The following is a 13,247-nucleotide window of genomic DNA, read 5'->3' as shown; positions in this document are numbered from 1 at the left end:
TGATGACAATATTTTTTGGTTTGTTGTATAAGTTAACTTTACCATCTGTGTTTTTATATAATATAAAAACATATACTGTCTTGAATATATATCTATATAAGATTTTGTATCTATTCTTCAGTCCTAAAGGAAGATTTTTATTTATGTGCTCATTACTTATCAAGGGGTTATACTGGTGACCCGCTCTTGAGAACAGCAGTTTTCTCGTAACCCTAGACCTTGTTGTTGTTAGCTGCTATAGGGTCACGAGCCGTAACGAACGATAGGTAACACCTGTCACACACACCATCCAGAACCCAGCCACACACACCACCCTGGACCCCAACACACACACACCACCCTCGACCCTAACACACACACACACACCACTCTGGACCCCAACACACACACTTCAACCTGGACCCAGCCACACACACCTCCCTGAACCCTTCCACACACACCACCCTGGACCCCAACACACACACACACCACCCTGGACCCTGCCACTCACACACCACCCTGGACCCTGCAACACACACCATCCTGGACCCTGTCACACACACCACCCTGGTCCCCGCCACACACACCACTCTGGACCTTGCCACACACACCACCCTGGACCCTGTCACTCACACCACCCTGGACTCCGTAACACACACCACCTTGGACCCCGCAACACACACCACCCTGGACCCTGCCACACACACCACACATAACTCTGCCACACACACCACCCAGGACCCTGCCACACACACCACCCTGGACCCTGCCACACACACCACCCTGGACCCTGCAACACACAACACCCTGGACCCTGCAACACACAACACCCTGGACTCTGCCACACACACCACCCAGGACCCTGCCACACACACACCACCCAGGACCCTGCCACACACACCACCATGGACCCTGCCACACACACCACCATGGACCCTGCAACACACACCACCCTGGACTCTGCCACACACACCACCCAAGACTCTGCCACACACACCACCCAGGACCCTGCCACACACACCACCCTGGACCCTGCCACACACACCACCCTGGACCCTGCCACACACACCACACTGGACTCCGTAACACACAACACCCTGGACCTTGCAACACACACCACCCTGGACCCTGTCATACACACCACCCTGGACCCTGCCACTTACACCACCCTGGACCCTGCAACACACACCTCCCTGGACCCCGCCACACACACCACCCTGGACCCTGCCACACACACTATCCTGGACCCCAACACACACACACCACCCTGGACTCCGCCACACACACACCAACCTGGACCCCGCCACACACACCACCTGTGACCCAGCCACACACATCACCCTGGACCCGGTCATACACACCACCCTGGACCCCGCCACACACACCACCCTTGACCCAGCCACACACATCATCCTGGAACCCGCCACACACACACACACCACCCTGGACCCCGCCACACACTCCACCCTGGACCTTGCCACACACACCTCCCTGGACCCTGGCATACACACTACCCGGGACCCCAACACACACACACCACCCTGGACCTTGCCACACACACCACCCTGGACCCTGCCACACTCACCACCCTGGACCCTGCCACACACAACGCCCAGGACCCCCCAACACGCTCCACCCAGGACCCTGCTTCACACACCACCCTGGACCTAGCCACACACACCACCCTGGACCTTGCCACACACACCACCCTGGACCCTGTCATTCACACCACCCTGGACCCCGCCACACACACCACCCTGGACCCTGCCACACACACCACCCTGGACCCTGTCACACACACCACCCTGGACTTATCCACACACACCCCCCAGGACCCTGCCACACACACCACCCTGGACCCTGCCACACACACCACCCTGGACCTTGCCACACACACCACCCTGGACAATGCAACACACACCACCCTGGACCCTGTCATTCACACCACCCTGGACCCCGCCACACACACCACCCTGGACCCTGCCACACACACCACCCTGGACCCTGTCACACACACCACCCTGGACGTAGCCACACACACACCCCTGGAACCTGTCATACACACCACCCTGGACCCCGCCACACACACCACCCTGGACCCCGCCACACACACCACCTTGGACCCCGCCAAACAGACCGCCCTGGACCCCGCCACACACACCACCCTGGACCGTGCCACACACACCTCCCTGGACCCCGCCACACACACCACTCTGAACCCGGCCACACACACCACTCTGAACCCGGCCACACACACCACCCTGGACCCCACCACACACACCACTTTGCACCCTGCCACACACACTACCCTGGACCCCAACACACACACACCACCCAAGACCCTAACACACACACACACCACTCTGGACCCCAACACACACACACCGCGCTGGACCCTTCCACACACACCACCCTGGACCCCGCGACACACACCACCCTAGACCCTGCCACACACACCACCCTGGACCCCAACACACTCACACCACCCTGGACCCTGCAACACACACAACCCTGGACCCTGTCACACACACCACCCTGGACCCCGCCACACACACCACCCTGGAACCCCGCCACACATCCCACCTTGGACCCTGTTACACACACACCACCCTGGACCCTGCCACACACACCACCCTGGACCCTGCCACACACACCACCCTGGACACTGCCACACACACACCACCCTGGACCCTGTCATACACACTACCCTGAACCCCGCCACACACACCACCCTGGAAACTGCCACACACACACCACCCTGGACCCTGTCATACACACTATTCTGGACCCCGCCACACACACCACCCTGGAAACTGCCACACACACTACCCTGGACCCCGCCACACACATCACCTGTGACCCTGCCACACACACACCACACTGGACCCAGCCACACACATCACCCTGGACCCTGTCATACACACCACCCTGGACCCTGTCATACACACCACCCTGGACCCCGCCACACACACCACCCTGGAAACTGCCACACACAACACACTGGACCTCACAACACACACCACCCTGGACCCCACCACATACACCACCCTGGACCCAGCCACACACATCACCCTGGACCCTGTCATACACACCACCCTGGTCCCCGCCACACACACCACCCTGGACCCTGCCACACACACCACCCTGGACCCTGTCACACACACCACCAGAACCCTGCACACACACCACCCTGGACCCCTGCCACTCACACCACTCTGAACCCCGCCACACACACACCACCCTGGACCCCACCACACACAACACCCTGGACCCTGCCACACACTACCCTTGACCCCAACACACACACACCACCCTAGACCCTAACCCACACACACACACCACTCTGGACCCCAACACACACACACCACCCTGGATCCAGCAACACACTCCTCCCTGGACCCTTCCACACACACCACCCAGGACCCCGCGACACACACCACCCTGGACCCTGCCCCACGCACCACCCTGGACCCCAACACACACACCATCCTGGTCCTTGCCACACACACACCATCCTGGACCCCGCCACACAAACCACCCTGGACCCTGCCACACACACACACTACACTGGATCCCACCACACACACACCACCCTGGATCCCAATACACACACACCACCCTGGACCCCGCCACACACACCACCCTGGAACCCCGCCACACATACCACCTTGGACCCTGCCACACACACACCACCCTGGACCCTGCCACACACACCACCCTGGACCCTGCCACACACACCAACATGGACCCTGCCACACACAACCCTGGATCCTGTCACATACACCACCCTGGACCCTGCCACACACGCCACCCAGGACCCTGCCACACACAACACCCTGGACCCTGCCACACACACCACGCTGGACCTTGCCACACACACCACCCTAGACAATGCAACACACACCACCCTGGACCCCGCCACACACACCACCCTTGACCCCGCCACACACACCACCTTGGATCCCGCCACACAGACCGCCCTGGACCCCGCTACACACACCACCCTGGACCCTGCCACACAAACACCTCGCTGGACCCTGCCACACACACCACCCTGGACCCTGCCACACACACCACCCTGGACCCCGCCACACACACCACCCTGGACCCTGCCACACACACCACCCTGGACCCCGCCACACACACCACTCTGAACCCGGCTACACACACCACCCTGGACCCCACCACACACACCACTTTGCAGCTGCCACACACACTACCCTGGACCCCAACACACACACACCACCCTAGACCCTAACACACACATTGATCAAACATTGATGGGATTACCAATAAAGCAAGTGAACTGGCAGAAAGGGTGCAAGAAGAAAACCCTGATGTAATAGGACTAACAGAAACAAAATTGTCAGGAGTCATAACAGATGCTGTGTTTCCAAAGGACTACTATACAGTAAGGAAAGAGAGGGAAGGGAGAGGAGGTGGCGGAGTGGCCTTGCTGATAAGGAATGACTGGAGTTTTGATGAGATGGAAATTCCGGGCTGTGACGGATTCAGAGATTACATAACAGGAACTATAACAATGGGTGGACCTAAGATAATAGTGACAGTCATTTACAACCCTCCCCTAAATGACAGAAGACCTAGACAGGAGTTTGATAGGAACAACATGGCAACCATTAATATAATAGAGAGAGCAGCTTCAGTTGCCTGCAGGAATGGCTCAAGACTCTTAATCATGTGTGATTTCAACCATGGAAAGATAGACTGGGAGAATGGGGACCCACATGGTGGTGCAGATACGTGGCGAGCTAAACTCTTGGAAGTGGCAACAAGGAATTTTCTGAGCCAGCATGTCAAGGAACCCACAAGAAAGAGAGGCAATGATGAACCAGCTAGACTCGACTTAATATTCACCCTGAATGAGTCAGAAATAAGGGAAGTCAAAGTTGAAGCCCCCATAGGAATGAGTGACCACAGTGTACTGACCTTTGAGTACTTGGTGGAGGTAGGGATAACCTATCCAAGGATGGGAGTGGAGGGGAAAAGACTGAATTACCGAAGAGGAAAATATGACGAGATGAGGAACTTCCTCAGGGGAATACCATGGGAAACAGAACTTAGAGACAAGAATGTGCAGCTCATGATGGATATTGTCACCCAAAAGTGCTAGGAAGCTGCAGACAGGTTTATCCCCGTCCAAAAGGAGAAAAACGAAAAACAACAGAAAAACCCATGGTTCAACCAGGAATGTAAGGTAGCGAAACAACTGAGTAAAAGAACATGGAGAAATTACAGAAATAACAGAACACCAGAGAGCAGGGAGAGATACCAGAGGGCCAGAAATGAGTACATCAGAGTGAGGAGGGAAGCAGAGAGACAGTTTGAAAATGACATCACGAGTAAAGCCAAGACCCAACCAAAGCTGCTCCACAGCCATATCAGGAGGAAAACAGCAGTGAAGGAACAAGTGATGAAGCTGCGGAAAGGGGAGAACAGATACACAGAGAATGACAAGGAGGTGTGTGAAGAACTCAACAAGAGATTCCAGGAGGTCTTCACAATAGAACAAGGAGAAGCCCCTGCACTAAATGAGGAGGCGGCAAACCAAGCAACCTTGGAGGAATTTGACCTCACCAGTGATGAGGTCAAAAGGTGTCTGCTGGAGCTAGATGTGACAAAGGCTGTTGGGCCTGATAGAATCTCACCATGGATACTAAAGGAAGGTGCAGAAGCACTAAGTGTGCCACTCTCTATGGTGTATAACAGGTCACTGGAAACAGGAGACTTACCAGAAAGTTGGAAGACAGCTAACGTGGTCCCAATATACAAAAAGGGTGACAGGCAAGAGGCACTGAATTACAGGCCAGTTTCCTTAACTTGTATACCATGCAAGGTGCTGGAGAAGATCGTGAGGAAAAGGCTCGTAGAGCATCTGGAAGGAAATAACTTTGTAATGCACCACCAACATGGGTTCAGAGATGGTAAATCGTGCCTCACAGGTTTAATAGAATTTTATGACCAGGCAACGAAAATTAGGCAGGAAAGAGAAGGGTGGGCCGACTGCATTTTCCTGGATTGCCAAAAAGCCTTTGACACAGTACCCCATAAAAGGCTGTTAAAAAAGTTGGAGCAACAGGCAGGAGTAAAAGGGAAGGTGCTCCAGTGGATAAGGGAGTACTTAAGCAACAGGAAACAGCGAGTAACGGTGAGGGGGAAGACATCAGAGTGGCGAGATGTCACCAGAGGAGTCCCACAGGGCTCAGTACTTGGACCCATCCTGTTTCTAATATATGTGAACGATCTTCCAGAGGGTATAGACTCATTCCTCTCGATGTTTGCTGATGATGCAAAAATTATGAGAAGCATCAAGACGGATGAAGATAGACAGAGACTACAGGATGACCTGGATAAACTGGAGGAATGGTCTGGAAAATGGCTGCTGAAGTTCAACGATGAAATTAGGCGAAGGGAGCAGGAGGCTGAACACAAGGTATCACCTGGGAGGGGAAATCCTGCAAGAATCAAATAGAGAGAAGGATCTGGGGGTTGATATCACACCGAACCTGTCCCCAGAGGCCCACATCAAAAGAATATCATCAGCAGCATATGCTAGACTGGCCAACATAAGAACTACCTTCAGAAACTTGTGTAAGGAATCTTTCAGAACCCTGTATACCACTTATGTAAGACCAATCCTGGAGTATGCAGCTCCAGCCTGGAGTCCATACCTAGTTAAACACAAGACAAAGTTAGAGAAGATTCAGCGGTATGCCACCAGGCTCGTCCCGGAACTGAGAGGATTGAGCTACGAGGAAAGGCTAAAGGAGCTGAACCTCACATCCCTGGAAAACAGAAGAGTAAGGGGAGACATGATAACCACCTACAAAATTCTCAGGGGAATTGACAGGGTGGACAAAGACAAACTCTTCAGCACGGGTGGGACACGAACAAGGGGACTCAGGTGGAAACTTAGTACCCAGATGAGCCACAGAGACGTTAGAAAGAATTTTTTCAGTGTCAGAGTAGTGCACTAGGAAGTGATGTGGTGGATGCTGACTCCATACACAGTTTCAAATGTAGATATGATAGAGCCCAGTAGGCTCAGGAATCTGTACACCTGTTGATTGACAGTTGAGAGGCGGGACCAAAGAGCCAAAGCTCAACCCCCGCAAGCACAATTAGGTGAGTACAATTAGGTGAGTACACACACACCACTCTGGACCCCAACACACACACACCACCCAGGACCGAGGCACACACACCACCCTGGACCCTTCCACACACACCACCCTGGACCCTTCCACACACACCACCCTGGACCCCGCGACACACACCACCCTAGACCCTGCCACACACACCACCCTGGACCCCAACACACACACACCACCCTGGACCCTGCAACACACACCACCCTGGACCCTGTCACACACACCACCCTGGACCCCGCCACACACACCACCCTGGAACCCCGCCACACATCCAACCTTGGACCCTGTTACACACACACCACCCTGGACCCTGCCACACACACCACCCTGGACACCGCCACACACACCACCCTGGACCCTACCACACACACACCACCCTGGATCCCACCACACACACACCACCCTGGACCCTGTCATACACACCACCCTGGTCCCCGCCACACACACCACCCTGGACCCTGTCATACACACCACCTGTGACCCTGCCACACACACACCACACTGGACCCAGCCACACACATCACCCTGGACACTGTCGTACACACCACCCTGGAAACTGCCACACACACCACCCTGGACCCCACCACACACACCACCCTGGACCCCGCCACACACACACCACCCTGGACACCGCCACACACACACCACCCTGGACCCCACCACACACAACACCCTGGACCCTGCCACACACTACCCTTGACCCCAACACACACACACAAACCTAGACCCTAACACACACACACACACACCACTCTGGACCCCAACACACACACACCACCCTGGATCCAGCAACACACACCTCCCTGGACCCTTCCACACACACACCACCCAGGACCCCGCGACACACACCACCCTGGACCCTGCCCCACGCACCACCCTGGACCCCAACACACACACACCATCCTGGACCCTGCCACACACACACCACCCTGGACCCCGCCACACAAACCACCCTGGACCCTGCCACACACACACTACACTGGATTCCACCACACACAAACCACCCTGGACCCCAACACACACACACCACCCTGGACCCTGCCACACACACACCACCCTGGACCCGGCCACACACACCACCCTGGAACCCCGCCACACATACCACCTTGGACCCTGCCACACACACACCACCCTGGACCCTGCCACACACACCACCCTGGACTCCGGCACACACACCACCCTGGACCCTGCCACACACACACTACACTCGATCCCACCACAAACACACCACCCTAAACCCTGCCACACAACCGACCCTGGACCCCGCCACACACACCACCCAGGACCATGCAACACACACCACCCTGGACCCTGCCACTTACACCACCCTGGACCCAGCAACACACACCTCCCTGGACCCTGGCATACACACTACTCGGGACCCCAACACACACACACCACCCTGGACCCTGCCACACACACCACCCTGGACCCTGCCACACAGGGTCACAGCCACAGCCACGAGGCCAACACAATGTAGAGGACGTCCCGCAGTAACAGTGTACTTCCTCAGTGATAATATACTGGCAATATATACTGTAATACGGGAAAGTGGAGCTAGGAACTAGTAACAGAGTAAGTGAATAACATTGCAAGCCGGAAGAAAGCAGAAATTCCCTTAGGATATTACAGGCACATAATCAGTGTATAAATCAAGTAACTGGCAACCAGTGACATCCTGGTTGCCCATCCTGCCCCCGACCTGGGACAAACAACGGTCAACTGGACGGTCCCAAGACGACCATATTTTCTCCACAAGGCGATAAGTACCCCCACATAAACTTGAACAAATAAACATATGTAATATTATAAATATACTGGATACATATTATATATACATACATATAATACTTAAATATATGCATATATTATTATAACATCAGAAACCCAACATGGAGGTGTGTGGAGGCTGCCTTATATCACTTCGGAAGAGTGTTGTAGGCATTGTATGTAACATTTGTAACATAAGGTTTCACCTAAGTTGTACAGGATTACCTACACAATATGCAAACCGGGAAGGTAACTACTGGATCTGTCAAAGAGACAGACAGATGTGGAAAAACATCACCAAACTAATGAATAACATTCCTGAAGAACACAGGCTACAATTCACACAAAAACTACCAGAAATATATGCAGAGTATATAAAGACAGCAACGAACTCTGAACACAACCCAGGGACTGAGAATTTAGAGAGTCAAAGTAGCAATGTAGACGGGTATAGTGTTGAGGTACACAAAAATGAAGGCAATAGTGTAGAGCACACTGGTGATATGAATAAGGAGAGAAAAAATGAGACGAATGAGAACACAAATGAGAAAGACGAAAGCAACAAGGAGAAAGATAAGGGCAATACCGAGAATGAATGCAGAAACGAGAAAGTTGGAACAAAAAACACAGAGGTAGCCAAGTCGTGCACGGGTACAAACAAGAATAATACAATCACAAATGAAAATATTTGCTGGTATTATGCAAAAGGACAGTGCAGATATGGGCCCAGAGGCACGGAATGCTCATTCATGCACCCACGGAAATGCCGAAACTGGTTAGGGAAAGGCAGATGTCGTTTTGATACAGAGTGTAGATATTTTCACCCTAAGCTATGCACACTCTCAGTCAATGAGAGGAAATGCTACGATCTTCACTGCCCCGATTTCCACGTCAGAGGTACACAGCGCCATATAAGAGAAGAAGTCCAACATAATAGCCCTGAAATTTTTTTAGAGGCAGGTACAAACAGAGGGAGAAACAGACAGGCAGAAACGTGGCAGGAGTACGGATGGAGAGGGGGAAATGCCCAAGACTGGACTACAGTTCGGCATCAAGCCCACACATACTACACCCCACAACTACACAGAGACTACCACACTCCCCAGTATCACTTCCAAAACTGGACAAACCATTGCCACAACAACGCACCCTGGGTCAGGGTAGAGAGGAGGGAGAACTACCAAAACCTTCCAGAAGTTACACACAACATGGACAATCATTCATATTTGCAAACATTCAAGGTTTAAAGCCAAAGTCAAGAAATAAAGTTAAGTTCATAAATGGCCTTCTATTAGAGTCAAACTCAATATTTGGGGCATTCACGGAAACTCATACAAAAGATTACATGGATGGTGAAATCTGGATTCCAAATTATAATCTATATAGATGTGATAGAAAAACTAGGTCAAATGGAGGAGTAGGTCTGTATATTAAAGAAGACCTGGTATGCACAGAACTACTAAATTCAACTAATGAGGTGGTAGAGGTACTTGGAATGAAGGTAGAGAAACTAAACTTAATTATTATTCTAATATATAAACCGCCAGATACAACGATTGAGGAATTCACAGAGCAGATGCACAAAATAGAGAACATACTTGACAACCTAGCAAACCCAGCTCCAGATATTATCTTTCTTGGAGATTTCAATTTACCGAGTCTAAGATGGAGAACGGCAAACACAAATATCATAGCAGGGAATGACCCGGGAAATAACCAACCACAGGTTAGAGAACTTTTGAGATTCTGTGACAAATTCTCGCTCAATCAACAGATTACAGAACCAACTAGGAACGAAAACACACTAGACTTGTTATTCACAAACAATGATGAACTAATCAGGGATATCACAATCTCAGATACTTCATACTCAGACCATAAGCTCATTGAAGTGCGAACTAGCATAAATAACGGTAGTAGGTCTAAGAGACCAAACAAGCGAGAAGGAATATTCAATCAATTCAATTTCAACAATAAGAGGATTGACTGGGAAAAAAATAAATGTAGACCTTGCAACCATTCAATGGGAGACGGTCTTAAGCGACAAAACTCCCACACAGGGAATAGCTCAACTGACAGCTGAAGCTTACAAGGTCTGCTTGAAGCACGTGCCTGTGAGGAGGGGCAGAAAGAGGACCACTCTAGAAAGAGAACGGAGACGACTGTACAGGAGAAGGAAAAAAATAACGGAAATGCTTCGGCAGACACAACTATCACAAGCAAGGAAAACAAGCCTAAGCAGGGAGATTGAGGAAATAGAACAAACGTTGAAGCGATCATATGAGTCTGAGGAAATGGAATTGGAACATAAAGCTATACAAGAGATAAGGAAAAATCCGAAATATTTTTTCACATACGCAAAATCAAAATCCAAAACCTCGACCAGTATTGGACCGTTAATTACAAATGAAGGTACGTACACAGAGGACAACAAAGAGATTAGTGAAATTCTAAGAAGCCAGTATGAGGCTATGTTTAGCACACCAATAAACAACATGAAAGTTGATGACCCAGACAGCTTCTTTATGAATGACATTCAAGCTGCAGATAATATAACGGATATTACCACAAACTCGGAAGACTTTGAAAGAGAAATTGATAATATGCCTATGCACTCAGCTCCTGGGCCTGACTCATGGAATTCAATATTCATAAAGAAATGTAAAGTACCAGTAGCGAGAGCACTCAGCGTAATATGGAGAAAGAGCCTGGATACAGGGGAGATACCAGCAGCACTTAAATCTGCAGATATAGCTCCGTTGCACAAGGGGGGGAGTAAAGCCTTGGCAAAAAATTATAGGCCAGTTGCACTAACATCACACATAATAAAAGTGTTTGAAAGAGTGATTAGGAATCAAATTTCTAGTTTTATGGAAAACAATGAATTGCACAATCCAGGACAACATGGATTTAGAGCGGGAAGATCCTGTTTGTCACAGTTACTCAACCACTATGACAAAATCACAGAAGCCCTAGAAGAAAAGCAAAATGCAGATGTTGTATACACAGACTTTGCAAAGCCGTTCGACAAATGTGACCATGGGGTGATAGCTCACAAAATGAGGTCAATGGGAATAACTGGAAAAGTAGGACGCTGGATACTCAATTTCCTGTCGAACAGAACACAAAGAGTAACAGTCAATCAGATAAAATCGAGTCCAAGCGATGTTAAAAGCTCTGTACCTCAAGGTACAGTCCTTGCACCGCTACTGTTCCTTATTCTCATATCTGATATAGACAAAAATACACGCCACAACTTCGTGTCGTCCTTTGCAGATGACACAAAAATCAGCATGAAAATTACCTCTGCTGAAGACATTGAAAAACTACAAGCAGATGTCAACAAAGTTTTTGATTGGGCAGCAGAAAATAACATGATGTTTAACAGTGATAAATTTCAGGTACTCAGGTACGGCAAAAATGAGGATCTGAAATATAATACAGGGTACAAAACACAATCGAATCTTCCCATAGTAGAAAAACAGCATGTCAAGGATTTGGGAATAATGATGTCCGACGATCTAACGTTTAGGGAGCATAACCAAGCAAATATCGCGTCAGCCAGAAAAATGATCGGATGGATTACGAGAACTTTCAAATCCAGGGATCCCATCACAATGGTTGTACTCTTCAAGTCACTTGTGCTGTCCCGTCTCGAGTACTGCTCAGTACTCACTTCCCCCTTCAGAGCAGGAGAGATTGCTGAAATAGAGGGAATACAGAGAACATATACGGCACGCATAGACGAGATAAAACACCTAAATTATTGGGATCGTCTCAAAGCTCTCCAAATGTACTCTCTAGAAAGGAGACGAGAGAGATACCAAATAATATACACCTGGAAAATACTGGAGGGTGAGGTCCCAAATCTACACAGTAAAATAACAACGTACTGGAGTGAACGATATGGAAGAAAATGCAAGATTGAACCAGTGAAGAGCAGAGGTGCCATAGGCACAATCAGAGAGCACTGTATAAACATCAGGGGTCCGCGGTTGTTCAACGTCCTCCCAGCGAGCATAAGAAATATTGCCGGAACAACCGTGGACATCTTCAAGAGAAAACTGGACGGTTTTCTAAGAGAAGTTCCGGATCAGCCGGGCTGTGGTGGGTACGTGGCCCTGCGGGCCGCTCCAAGCAACAGCCTGGTGGACCAAACTCTCACAAGTCGAGCCTGGCCTCGGGCCGGGCTTGGGGAGTAGAAGAACTCCCAGAACCCCATCAACCAGGTATCAACCAGGTAACACACACCACCCTGGACCCTACCACACACACCACCCTGGACCCTGTCATTCACACCACCCTGGACCCCGCCACACACACCACCCT

The sequence above is a fragment of the Procambarus clarkii genome, chromosome 26 (genome assembly GCF_040958095.1).
Source record: "Procambarus clarkii isolate CNS0578487 chromosome 26, FALCON_Pclarkii_2.0, whole genome shotgun sequence".
Classification (NCBI taxonomy): domain Eukaryota; kingdom Metazoa; phylum Arthropoda; class Malacostraca; order Decapoda; family Cambaridae; genus Procambarus; species Procambarus clarkii.
This window is presented reverse-complemented; position numbering follows the sequence as displayed.